Source organism: Mytilus galloprovincialis, chromosome 9 (genome assembly GCF_965363235.1).
Source record: "Mytilus galloprovincialis chromosome 9, xbMytGall1.hap1.1, whole genome shotgun sequence".
NCBI lineage: Eukaryota > Metazoa > Mollusca > Bivalvia > Mytilida > Mytilidae > Mytilus > Mytilus galloprovincialis.
This window is the reverse complement of record NC_134846.1, coordinates 77,688,731-77,703,572: the sequence shown is the minus strand read 5'-3', so window position 1 is coordinate 77,703,572 and position 14,842 is coordinate 77,688,731. Positions and strand designations below refer to the sequence as shown.

Here is a 14,842-nt window from a genome sequence, read left to right as displayed (position 1 = left end):
GTTGTTTAAATCGTGTTTGCCAAATCACGCAAAAATATTACGTTTTTGAAAGTATACTTGTTCATTCTATATATGGTACGAGACTTCTCAAGCTGAAGACTACCAGGGTTTTAAACAATGTAAATATGGTCACAACTTAACTGTCTACTAGGATTATTTGGATTGTGTTCCATTCTGAGACAATTCATAAGAGCATGCATTCTACTGAATTTACGAGTCACTGCATAAAAGACTAAACAGCGTGGTAAATTCAGTACTGTTCAATAACTTTTCAGACAATTCAGTATAATTCCCTATAAGAGTGATGTTATCAGGTTAGTAACAATCGATCAACATTATGAACATTCACTGAATAGATCTAAATTGTCTACAAGCGAATTTACTGAGCAGGATAACCGAAATTACTGCAGTTCATAATAAGTCTGAAAATTTACTGAAAAACAAGAAATGACTTAATTCTTTGTTCAATATCTTAAAAAAATTTCCGATCAAAATGACCATTTCAGATCAAAATTGATTTACTAGTACTAGTATGATTGCCACCAATGGTAAAGTGGTTTGTCTGAAGTGGACAATACCAGTACACCTCGTTGAGTGATAACAGGGTAATAGTTACAGAAGACAACGGCGTTTTCTTTGGAAATAATTTATTAGATATCAAGAATTGATAATAGTCTCATTCTAGATACCTTGATTAAAATTTAATACTATAGACAGAGACATATAATACAATTGTATTATATGTCTCTGCTATAGACGACGAACGTTTCGTCTATAAAAAAAACTTCTGATTGACGCTCGAATTTAAAAAAAAAAAAGTTGAAAAGTATGAAGCATAAGAAATTTGAGGACTTAATATTTCAAAATGGTTTACTCCTCAATGCTCTTCAACTTTGTACTTGCTTGTCTTTATAACTATTTTGACCTGGACGTCACTGATCAGTCTTGTGTTAAATTATAATCCTGGTTCCTTTGATAACTATTTACACCTCTGGGTATATGCCACTGCTGGTGGACGTTTCGTCCCAGAAGGTATCACCAGCGCAGTAGTTAGCACTTCGGTGTTGACATGAATATCAATTATATGGTCATTTTTAGAAATTTCCTGTTTACAAAACTATGAATTTTTCGAAAAACTAAGGAATTTCTTATCCCTTATCCGTATTTGGCACAACTTTTTGGAATTTTGGGTCCCCAATGCTCTTCAACTTTGTACTTGTCTGGCTATATAATTATTTTGATATGAGCGTCACTGATGAGTCCTATGTCTGACGTATTAAATTATAATCCTTTTACCTTTGATAACTATTTACCAAATAATTTAGTTTTTGTATTGGACAGAAATATTCCTCCCTTGGGAAAGATCATAAATACACTGTTGTTTTGCAAAGTTCGGTGATAGAAGACTACAGCAAACCTGATTTTGTTTCTACTTGAACGATTCGTTGTCAGACCATTGAATGTATCAGTGTATCATTTCATTTGACAAAACCTTTTTTGTGTGTTTCTTATAGTTCAGATGTGTAGAACATGCCTTTGGTTTGTTGTTCATTAAGGTCATCTGTTTTGTGCATGAGGTGAACTGTGATACAAGCTACGATATATTTTGTTTTCGTTGGATGGTTTACTTTCCAATTTTTATCTAATGTGTTGAAGCGTCGTTTTGAATTAATTGACTGTTTTTTTTTGTATAATATAGCACCAATGTAGTCAAATGCATATTTTGCGCCGAGGTATTTTGACTTTTTTATAATAAGTCCATTTGAAGTTTAAACTACACATTTCTTGCCTTTGTTCAATGTTTAATAGATGCATTTAGATGGCATGTTATGACGATAGATTCTTACACTTTCGAATTTAAAACAAACCGATTATACATTTTTAAGTAGTATGAAATTGTAAAAGGTAGATTTTTTTAAATACTATTTGAATAGTCCTGTTGAAGTATTCTTTTCAAAAATTTTACTGAAGTCATCTTGAAAGGAGATGGGTCACTAGTGGAACAGGAACTTGTATCCATTCTGTGTAGTGTTTTGTTGACTGATGTAGTCTGTTCGTTTTTTTCATTGACTTGTGTTATTGCTTCTTTTCAATTTAAGGGTTTTATTGTCGCCTTGATATCTTTTTCCTTTCTTTTTTTTTTTTTTGGTTTCTGTCTAATCTTTCATTTGAAGCATAAACGACTCCGGTTAATTTCGGTTTTTAGGAGCAGTATAAATAAGAATATCATTTTTTAGGAGCAGTATAAATAAGAATATCATTGTTAACTTTATTGATTTGATATAAACATTATACATAATTGCGGTAAATGGTATGCTTGAAGTTTCAATTCTGAATTTATTATAGAAATTTAAAAAATGATATTCGAACGAGATGTTCTTAATTTATTAAAGAAATTAAAAAAAAATGATATCCGAACGAGATGACTTTGTACTTAAATATTTTTCATGTAGATGTATTTCTTTTGTACCGGACGAAAGTAGTAGAAGATAACCATTTGCCCGTTCTTTTTTAGTCGATCAGAACAGTTTATAACACTCGTTGTTGCTTGGAGATGTCTGGTAAATATTATCGACTCAACACTGACCAGAAGTTGGCATTGTCCAAATAATTGACACATTCAATGATATCGACGTTGTTGTTAGTTTCTACTTTTAGTAAGCTTTCAGCTGACAGGGTATTCTTTGTAAAGTTTGAAGTGTAGGTGATGATGGTGTGTCTAAAAACGTCTTTGCCTTTTCTTTCCAAGACGTAAAATATGCTTTTGGTGTCACAACACTCGATGAATAAAGACAACAGTAGTATAACGCTGTTCGAAACTCATAAATCAGAAAAAAAAACAACAAATCCGGATTACAAACTTAAACTGAGGGCAACGCATCAAATATGAGTGGAGAACAACACAACAGAAACACAACATTAAAATGTAACAAACACAGAAACGAACTAAGCATTAGACAAAATCCGATGAGAATAACAAATATAACATCATGAACTTGTAATATGAAATGATATGACAGATAGCGACGAAGTAAGAGTCATCATTACAGATTTCAAGAGTGGGATTTCCCAAACTAAAATTTAATTTCGATGGATATTTAATCGTTTTTCAGAATTCTATGAAACAATTAAAGGACATTTAAATATCTCAGAAAAAAAGAGATTCACACAGATACTGAATGTAAACTGTTGAAGGTAAAACCTTTTGTTTAAGAATTAGAAAAACTGAATAGTTCGAATGAAGTTTTTGCTGTAACATCTCGACTGTTCCTCGTATGTTCCTACCATTAAGAGTAGAACTATATTAATACGCTTCTTAACTACACAAGTTACTGTTGCTAACAAAAACAATAAAAGATATGTTTCGTGATTTGAAACGACAATTTGCTGCAGACGTATACTATTTCATTTGTATGTTTGTTATCTTTTAGAAAAAATCGGTTGCATCTGAAATTACAGATATCTTTTTGTAATTGAGAGCTTAGTAAATATCTAGCTACTTGATTTCATGGACTTCCTCGAGAGATAACCACTGTAACAGTTAAAGAATGATACTTCAGATGAAATTTGTAGTCAGCCCTGTTTGTTGAAGTTCATTAAGGGGAATCTTAATCGTTGTGCTTCTGTTTCCTTGCAATGTTTTTTTTTTCTATTGAAATTTAGTTTGATTAAGAATAGTCTTTAACCACAAGATTGTCAATCGGACCAAATAAGGACAACATCGTCTAAAGAATATGGGACAGGGACTGTGCTAAGAAATTCAGAAATAATAAAGAAAATGGAAAAACATGCAATACCCGGAATAGAAATACCCCCATTGCGTTAATCAAATGTTAATTTTGTGGTTTCGCAATACTCGTATGTTAAGGTATTTCTATTTTCAGACAAAATCTTTTTCCACGAAATGAGGTTTTAAAAGAATTGAGTTACTGAAAAATGGTGTCCTTTTCTTTAACATCGGTATCTGGAAAGCGAGAACAAGGTGAAGAGGTGCAGCAAGTAAGTAATAGAACTAAATAGTAAATTCGTTACACTTATTTCATTAATATCAAATCAAAACCAAAACCATGTGATAAACTCAAATCTATATTGTGCTAATTTTGATATAACTTTCCATCCAAATAACAATGTATGAAATGTGTACTTTTATAAAACATGATGAAATGCTCATGATTCATACCATTGTTTGGGTTTTTTGTGTATTCTCTTTTCTCCCTCAGAGCATTGGGACAAGTTGTGCTAGAGGCTGCGTCCAAATCCAAATATTTTTACACAGAAATTTTACACAATATATTATTATGTCCTTTAAGCACCTGGCCTTGGTGGCTCCTGCATTTGGATAACTACATATTAATCTTATTTATGTGCATTAGCCACAAGAAGGACTATAATATAGTAATTATTTTTAAGTATTAGTTTATGCTTGTGTTGTAAAGTGCTTAAGTTTTCATATTTCTGTGTTTTGGCTTGAGTGTTCTTTAAGCACCTGTCCTTGGTGATTCATATGCACAACAATACTGTTTGTTCATATGCATCAGCCACGAGGAAGGACTTATAAAATCAAAAGCTTTTTCTATAATGTTTTTAGTCAAATGTATTTCTATTTTTATTTCATTGTGTATTGTCTATTGCAATTGTGTGATCAATGTACTGATTATGCCTATAATGGGTCCACTATTGGAAATAAAATTCATCTTATCTTACATTATCTTATAATTTGAGATAACTAATTAAGTAACAGGAAAATTGACATGTAAAAGTTAAGCAGTAATCATAATAACATGTCAGTTATTGAATATTTGTAATTTTCGTGTGACGTTTCGTTCAAAATATTTATAACTAGAACCGGGGCTTATGGTCATGCATGTTGAGTTGATTGATTTATGGGAAATCGGAAGAAGTCAATTGATCCTAATGCCCTGAAAGCTAATATGTTACATATAACACATCACAAATATGTTTTAAGCAGGAAAATAACAGATAAAAGCAATCCAGCTTTTTAAGAGTATCGTATTTGTTAATTCATTCTGTCTAAAAACCAAAAGTAGACTAAATCCATATGACTGTAAACATGTTTTGATAAATAAAAAAAAAAACTATTCAGATTCACTGAACTGCTGGCATTATCACAAATTAAGCTCATGTTATCTGTTAAAAGAAATGAGTACCTTTCAAAAGAATGGGAGTTATGTCAATTTAGGAAATAGCGTTTTTTTATGCCCCACCTACGATAGTAGAGGGGCATTATGTTTTCTGGTCTGTGCGTCCGTTCGTCCGTCCGTCCGTCCGTCCGTCCGTCCGTCCGTCCGTCCGTTCGTCCGTCCGTCCTTTCGTCCGTCCGTCCGTTCGTCCGTCCGTCCGTCCGTTCGTCCGTCTGTCCCGCTTCAGGTTAAAGTTTTTGGTCAAGGTAGTTTTTGATGAAGTTGAAGTCCAATTGACTTCAAACTTGGTACACATGTTCCCTATGATATGATCTTTCTAATTTTAATGCCAAATTAGAGATTTTACCCGAATTTCACGGTCCACTGAACATAGAAAATGATAGTGCGAGTGGGGCATTCGTGTACTGAGGACACATTCTTATTAAACCTTATCTCATTGAAACACTGATATATAGTTTGATACTATGCACAAAATTCTTCCAATCTTCTCATCTGTGACTTCGGAAATCAATGGTAACTTAAGTTTTTGCAGCGATATTGCTTAACTCTACGTCATTTTTCTTTTATTTATTTTTGTATAAATATTTTGTCAAATTATCTCATTATATTGTCCAATATCAAAATGAGGTTTGTTGCTTTTCGAGTAAACATAGATGATAAACACTAGGGTAAGTATGTATATATGAAATAGTTTTCTCTGGATGTAACTGGAACATTCAGGACCTGATCTAGCTTGAACAGTATAATTATTTTTAAGAAATTCACCTGTGACGTCCCTTTTGTGGCGTTTATCCAGTCGTGTGAAAGACAGTTTATGGTTCTGTTGTGCTATTTTTGTGTGCTATCATAAGTTATTATTTGTGATCGTTTTTATTATGTGGTTAGCATGTCGAAATGTACTATTGTATTGTTTATTTGTGTATTTCTCTGTCCTGAATGTTCTTGCATTTATTTGTACCGTATTCCTGTCATGTAATGGTGTCATTTTAGTGTTCTATTTAACATTTCCATACAAGTGCAAGGTTTGGCTAGCCACAAAAACCAGGTTCAACCTACTATTTTTTCTTTAAAAAATGTCCTGTTCCAAGTTAGGAAAATAGCAGTTATTATCTTATGGCCCAAGACCACAATTAATGACCCCGCTTTTCGTTGTCCATGAATATAATATAGTTCCTGTTAATTAGAATGTATTATTTCTTATTTTTTTCTTTCCCATCCTCACTCATTTCTTAGGTTTGTTTGGGTTGATATGAAAGGAGAGAGGAGGTGAAATAAACTTTTGGATGTTGTATTTTAACTGATTTCGATATGGGGAATAGTGATTAGGCCAGGTACAAAAAGGTGATATTTACAGTTTTCGGAATATCTCTTGACTTTTTTTTTGGACCAGAACTGTACTTAACACACACACACACACACAATTTGACAAAGAGATTCGGTGCATTTTTTTAATGAAACAAAATGTTATAAAGAACTAATAGAGAATTTCATTGTGGTGTGTGGCGTCGTTTCTGTGTGTGTTGCATTGTCATTTGTTTTTTGTTCACATCAGTTTTTCTGTTTTTTTTTTGTTTTCCTCTTATAATTGATGTGGATCACTCGGTTTTAGGTTGCAACTCGGATTTGTTTTCTCTCAATCGATTTATGACTTCCGAACAGCGGTAAACTACTGTTGCCTTTTTAAGCTACACTATGAAATTCATATTCACAAACAGATTCACTAGATACCTTATCATAAATGTGATATTATGATATGATACACAAAATCGTCTGGCGTTTGAAGCCCATGCGCTTTTAGAATGGACACCCTTTTTATTTATGTTTTGCTGATTTTGATAAAATTTTCTATATTGTCACTTAATATGAATGATAATAGTATGAGTTTGTTCTTGAAATGCAATCTGATGAAAACAGAACATTATACATGCCGTTCATCTTTTCTTATTAACTTATTTGAAATATCAGACTATTAAATAAACAATATTCAGATTCGAAATAAGTCCACCCCAGCTCTTTCTGTACACTTTTCCCCTTTTAATATTAAAGATTTAACGAATTGGTTATGTTCTGTCAGCATTTTAAAAATAGATTTGTGTTTTAATATTTCTGTAGACGTACATAGTCATAGGCAAGAAACAAAACAGTGTGCTAAAATGCAATACAATTGTTATTGTGAGTGTCTTGTCTTATATGAGGTTTTAAATGGAGAGGGTCAGTGCTGGACATTGTTTTTATTATTATATATTATATATTTTGTTTTTTGATAACATGGATATAAATTTTTGAACGAGTACACGAGTGCTAAAAATACCATGTATTCAATCTTATGAGAAAACGATACTTCAGTCTATTCACAGCTATTTATAGAGACTGTGTAAAGTTTGTTTGGGTTTAATTTTATTTTAATTCTAATTGTGGAATAAGTCAGATATGTTTCATACCCGGAATGTCATTGTTCCTCCTCATAATGATTTTCTGGAAGGTAAACTTCAACCGAGTCACATGTTTAAAGAGATTTCCTCATGACAAGATAATTCTTTCATGACAAGTCATTACAAGTCTTTTTTATTCGACTCAAACTGTCGGTATCTGAAACTTCATTTATCAGTTTACTTTATTTGCTGTTTTTCCTAGTACGATTGTCTCAGTCGGTCATTCTCAGTGGACATTGACTTTAATATCCCACCTCAGTAGTTTGTTAAAATAATGTTCGCCAATTGTGGTCAATTTCAGATATAAAAAGGGGGGCATCACAAATCCGTATCTAAATATTTATTTCATTTTCTACCAGTTGGTTGTTTTCTTCTGCAATGCTTAAAAGTTCGGAAATATTGAGTTTGTTATCTGTATCTTGAAAAATAATACAGACCGGACAAGTTGGGTGACTTTAAACAACTCTTACTGGCTTTGTTTAGCCACTAAAGCTCATATCTCACATACTATTGTACGTCTGTTGTTTCAAATACTTTTTACTCTTGAAAACAGTACTGACTTGTTAAAAAATATATTCGGCATGGACATGTGTTTTTCTTGGTTATTTATAATGCAATGAAATTTTCACTCCTTCTTCGTCAAATGCTTAACCTAAAGCCTCCACTTTTAAAAAAGGTTTTTGACCACTTGTATTATTGGTGTTAAAAATGTTATATTTTTCAGATAAACTTTCTTCATTGGACAAAGTTAAAAACTTTTGGGAAGACCAACCAATCAAATATCACACAGTAGGTGTAAGAATGGGGATAACCAGGCTATATTTACCATGAATGAAATTTAGTGCAAATATGTCAAGAATTACATCCGCAAGAAATCTCCAGTTAAACTGGCGTTTGAACAGATACGGTAAAGATCGTTTAAACATTTTTTGTAGTTTTGACATTGAAACTCGCAGTGTTCGAATAGTTCCATTTAATCACTGAATGGGTTTTTTAAAAGTTGAAATATTTCTCGACTGAATTTCTAGTTCACATTGATTTTCTAGAAATGACCGGAAAATTGTAAATCTATTAATATGTACACAAAACAAAGGAAATTTAAACGTTAAAATAGGTAATTCTCCGAAATGATTAACCGGGAAGTAATATTACACTTCGGAGAATCGATCAATGGAACAGGTTGGGTGTCATTTTGTTTAGGACAGGAGATGACAGAGGTTTATATGGACGCGGGATTTCAATTGGACATTACCGAGGATAAGAAGCGGAATGCCCCTTGAAATCCTGTATTTGTATGAGCGCTACATCGGGTAATAAATATTCATGAAAATTGGATATAGAAGGACATTTGTACAACGCTGGGTTTTTCTTGACCTCCAGACAACGCATCTACATAGATATTTTAAGTAAGGAGACAACGTTGCTAAAAATTTTATTCTATTTTTTTATGATGTATTATTTTGTTTCTAATTTCTTTGATGTTTATTCTTTTAATTCAAATTTTATATTGTTGAAAAAACGAATGAAGACAAAAAAAAATGTTATTATTTAATTTTCTGTTTTATGTTATTTTATTGTCAAACATTATGAAGTTTTAACGATTACAAATAATTTACATTATTCAATTTTTATAATTTGATGTCCAGTGGCAAATACTTCATGTTTATGATGGCTTATGGTTGAGGTATTAATTTATGTGATTTAGAAACTTTTATAACTAACAATATTTTCATGTTTGTATAAAAATTTTGTCGTTCTGTACTCGATTCAAAATATTAAAATTTCAATACGTCAGAAAAATACTGATTTATATCAGGATGAAATATAAAATTTCCGTGTTCTTTACTAAAAAGTGTCTCTTTCCTGTTGTCATGATGCACAATGCGGAAACTTTAGTGGATGTCCTTGAATAAAACAATTGTGTAGGATGTAAATCCAATTGTTTCTTTTCCGTCTGGTATAGATTTTATTGTCACATTTCCTGGTGCTGGCTTGCACATTTTCATCTATTCAGAAACAAAGAAAATTAGAAAAGATCTTTTTAGAATGTGTATGCTTTGAAGCTGACATACTTCTGAGATATAAATCCTGTGAATATTTTTATCTTTCCAAAGTTCAGTGTCTTATGTCTGTTATCAATAAAACTATGTTTTCCATAGAAATATTACTGAATTAATAGTAGTGGGAAAACTCAATGAAACACAAGATAATAGTTGGAATAAATTAAACTATGAATAATTAATGAATAAAAGGTTTTTAACAGCTTATTAGTATAATTTTAATTGTAATCTATGTTTAGAAAAGATTTTTTTTTTCAATTTCAATGATTAAGGCGGAGCATATTTTGTTGAAATAGCTGACACTTATATATAGATATAAAGTGTCTTCCATAAACGACGAAATAACTCCTTCCTGTGACTATATAGTGTAGAGATAAGAGAAAATTTTGTGCTATTTAGCCTTGTTAGTTATTCTTGTATTTTTTCCCGATTTCATCTTTTTCAAGTATTTTCTTGTCCCTGTGTAGAAACTTTGTTGAATTTTGAATTTTAAGTAATAAGATCTTTATTCATAACAAAATTATGTCATCCGTTTCGCTTCAAAGAATATCATTTGTGTTATTACTTACAATGCAGTTTTACTTATTATGCTATTTAATTGTTATGTTAAAACTTGCATATCTCTAAATATAAAAGGACCCAATAAACGTGGCTAATTTGTCATCAATAAAGATCTTGTTACCAAAAATTACTTGTAAAAAGTGGAATTGTAGAAAAATACAACAGTAACTAACCAAATTAATTGTACAGAACATTGAATATATCTTTACACTATTTGCATCGTAGGAAGGTGTTATTTCATCTCTTATCACAAAGAATTTTTGGACAATGATTCGTCTTTTTTTGAATTTTATTTTGCTTCATTTTTTTCTAGGGTCCAAATTGATAAACTACTGTTATTGTATTATCACATGGAAACGTGCAAGAATACATTCAATAACTAAATATAGTACAAAATATCTACAAAATAAATAAGATAAAAATATAACAAAAAAGCAAAAGAGGGGGATTCATGGATTATGAACTACATTTTTATCTTTAAATTAAACTCTTCTAAACGTATCCTTGAAAATAAATCATATATTTAAATAAGGTCATAGATTACAGGAATAGATATATCAAAATTAAGAATTTGAATAAATAATACTGTTATAAGGGTAATTACTTCAAGTAATCAACAAATTGCTAATTTTAGAATATATTCTCAAATATCTTCTGACTTGATCCTACAAAAAAATATTTGAAAGATAATAAAGAGAAAAATAAAATTGAAAAATTTATAATAAAACTAAGTCCAAATAAAATCATGCAAAATTAGTTTTTGTAACGATACATTCATTCTTTATCCATAGTTTGATTTATTCTAACATTTTTGCTGTTTCCTGGAGTTTTGGAACTATTTTATTCAGTAAATTAATATTTCTTTATTTACGAAAAATACTGATTTATTTATTAAAGATTTTAATGGCTACTTTTTAAATTTAAAGAAATTAAAAGAACTCATGAAAAGTAAGAAAAAATAATGATAATATTGATAATAAAAAAAGACAATGATAACAATAAAAAGAGTAACAATAATAATTATAACTCTAATAATAAAATGATAATAATAAAAATAATAATTATATTAATAATAAGAATATTTTTTTTCAGTACAAAATGTTGAGTAATTTTAAACAGAAAATTAATGCGATTTAGAATAAACATTAATGAAATAATTAAAAAAAGATCGAGTTAAATAACCAAAAAAATAGACAATAGTCACATGCTCCTATTGTATACAATTCTAAATCATATTCAAGCTGAGGATATAGTAAAAATAAAAGAGAGATGTAGGACAAGTTTACTCAGTTGTTGGTTGTTGAAAGAATAACTGTTTCCAACTGTCTATGGTTTTTTTTTGTAAGAGGGATCAAGTCATTCCATAATATGCAGTTCATAACTTCAAATTTAATGCAGGAATTTCTTAAACAAAACTATCTGAAACACTATTAAGTTTCTGCTAGACATTACGAAAAAAGTGGATTAATTTAGGAACGGTTACATCATCCTCAATTTCGTCAATGTGCATCATATCAAGAACAGATTTACCTTTTGCGCATTTCTTCTCTTATGTTTTAAGATTTTAAGTGTTGCTTATAAGACACTTCATGTTTTCTCCCTTTTGATATCACGTTAAAATGGAAACTGACGCATGATTAACTTGAAGTTCCTTTAATTACAGGTACTTAGTTAGTTCGATCATGTTTATTTTTTTTAGATAAACACCTCTATACATGTCCTTGAATAAAGATATATATAAGGTCATAGATCTATGAATAGATATAACAAAACTAAGAATTTGAATAAATAATACTGTTATCAGGGAAAGTTATTTCAAGCAATTAACAAATTATATTCTCTTGACATTACAATTGTTTCTTGTCACTTCAATTATCTTCAAGTTTTAAAAAGCTACTAGCATGAAAACAAATTCCTTAGCAATTCGAAGTACTTGAAGAAAGAATTTGTTAAAGTTTATTCAAGATTTTTTTCGACCTTAATATTACCATTTATAAGATTTTTTTGTAACGGTGATTTAATATGTTGCTTTCTTACTTTAAGGATAGTAGCTGTTTTAAAAATTCGTTACTCTGATGAAAAAAAGTAAATTAGGAAAAAATACCGAACTCGAGGAAAATTCTAAACGAAAAAGACCCTAAGCAAATGGAAAAATCAGCAGCTCATACACCTCATACGAATGAATAACAACTGTCATATTCATGACTAGGTACAGGCACTTTCTTATGTAGAAAATTGCGGATTAAAACTGGGTTTATAGCTAGGTAAACTTTGCACTTGTTTGAGAGTCCCATTATATTGACAACGAGGTGTGAACAAAACAAACAGACATAACAGGTAAAAATGTCAAAAATAGGGGTACAATAGTCAACATTGTGTTATAAATTTCAATCATCATAAAGTCACATTCCAATTCCCTATTATCTATATTTTATCAGAGTTCTATTGGTGTGCATACACAACCATTACGAATGTGAGATTGGAATAAACGACCACCTCACTTGGTACTCCGAATTTCATGTTTAGGACTTGAATTAATATTATTCAAGAGCGAGTTAATAAGCTTTTAAAACTAACCATTCAAAATCGGTTGTATCAAATTAGTACAATATAAGGTATATTATCCATTTCACTTCTGATCATGATGTCCTTCGGATCATGCTTACTTATATTCAATCTGTTATTGATTAAAGTTCATTGCAGTTGAATGGTCCAACTTTTTTTGCTCTGGTTGATTGTTTCTCCAGTGACAGGCATAATACATCTCCTTATTAAATATTCCATAAAATCAGAATTCTTCAGGAATAACCACTCGATTTTTAGAAAGGGTTGTTTCGTCTTACAATTATACAAAATCAATACCCGTAGAAGCCATAGTACAGACGGTATAAATGGTTAAGATTTCTTCTGGAAAATGTCGATGTCTCCTTAACACATAAAATTAGCATTTCGTTTGCGTAACCAGAAGATACCAATGGGCATCTTACTTGCCATAAAAAAAACATGTAAAAAGCCGAAAACGATTATCTATTGACAAACAGTTAATAAACTTATCATATATACCAGTATTGACATTTTGTATTTGTGCAAGACGTGCGTTTCGTCTACAAAAGTCTCATCAGTGATGCCCAAATAAAAAAAAAGTTTTAAACAAATCAAAAAAAAGTTTTAAAAAACCGAATAAAGTATAGAGTTAAAAAGCATTGAGGACCAAAAAAAAAATGAACAATTTTAGTTAAGTTTGTTAAATCATGTCAGTACCGAAGTACTGACTACTGAGCTGATGATACCATCGGGGACTGATAGTCCACTAGCAGAGGTATCGACCCAGTGATGTAAAAAATTGACAACAACACGTTTAATAATTTCTTGCGTCCGAAGCGCTTTTCTTGATTTTTAGGAATCAATGAACCATATCAAAAATTCATAGCGAGGGACTGGAAGAGAACATATGTATTGACTTACAAAAGTTATTGAGTAATTGCCACGGTTAAACGAATAGTCGCTACGATGATATTTTTGCGTCGTAATTTTGAGAGAATTTTGTATAAATAGCTTGCTGCACCATAACATAAATACACGAAATAACGCAAACTCCTCGGCACACCCCTATATATATGTTACAGTGAATTTGTATAATCAGGGATAATGTAGAATCCCTGATTTTTCAGGGATAATGTAGAATCCCTGATTTTTCAGGGATTATGTAGAATCACTAAAAAGATTAGTGATTATATAGATTCCCTGAAAATGACCAGTGATTTTGATAATCACTGATAATTTTAATTATTATTCTACAAATTCCCTAATATGATTTCAGGTATTATCAATAAATAAAAAAGCTTCAAAGATGATATCTCAAACCAATTACACTAGTGGTTCCATCAATGATTTGTATAGTCTTACAATACAAATCCATGGTTCCAGGAAAGGAAGATCCAAAAAACTAATGGTCAATATTCACGAAAAAAGGCTGAAGAAGGATATCGCCTTGCTATATAGCATGGAATCCTGCTCGGATGTTTAATACAAGAAATCAGTTTCAGGTTGCTGATTTCCCTTCATTGGTACAATTTGTACCTTCAGATGTTTGTGCTGAAAACTCTATTTTTCTGAGACGTGCCGTTAAATCTGATTTGATGTGGAGGACAAGGTTGTTTTTTTTTTTAATGTTGATATCGTGGTAAAAACAGATGTGAATTTGATAGATATGCCTGTAGAAAATCAGGGCAAATGTGTACTAGTTGATGCCATCCAAATTTCGTTTGTAAATAAAATGTTTAATATTAAATTATTATACATAACATTAACATTTATCGAAACGACTGTACGCATAAAAATAGCTTTAATGACAATTTCATTTTATTTCATATTCTCAACCTAAAACCAATTGCCAAATAAAGGCAACAGTAGTATACCGCTGTTCAAAACTCATAAATCCATGGACAAAAAACAAAATCGGGGTAACAAACCAAAACCGAGAGAAACGCATTAAATATAAGAGGAGAACAACGACACAACATCGAAACGCAACACACACAGAAACAGACCAATCATCAGACAAAACACCACGAGAATAACAAATGTAACATGAAAACCAAATACATGAATTTGGGATAGACAAGTA

The 14,842-nt window shown here is 30.9% G+C and overlaps 1 long non-coding RNA gene across 2 annotated transcripts; it reads left to right on the top strand.

Moving 5' to 3' along the window:
• The first annotated feature begins 3,918 nt into the window (after positions 1-3,918).
• On the top strand, positions 3,919-14,607 carry LOC143047055 (uncharacterized). Of its 2 annotated transcripts, XR_012969386.1 has the most exons (3): positions 3,919-3,999; positions 8,319-8,904; positions 14,036-14,607. It is a non-coding gene; the product is annotated as an uncharacterized LOC143047055 (long non-coding RNA). The 2 variants fall into 2 exon arrangements; XR_012969385.1 differs by lacking the exon at positions 14,036-14,607 and having other exon boundaries at positions 8,319-9,211.
• Positions 14,608-14,842: the final 235 nt, after the last annotated feature.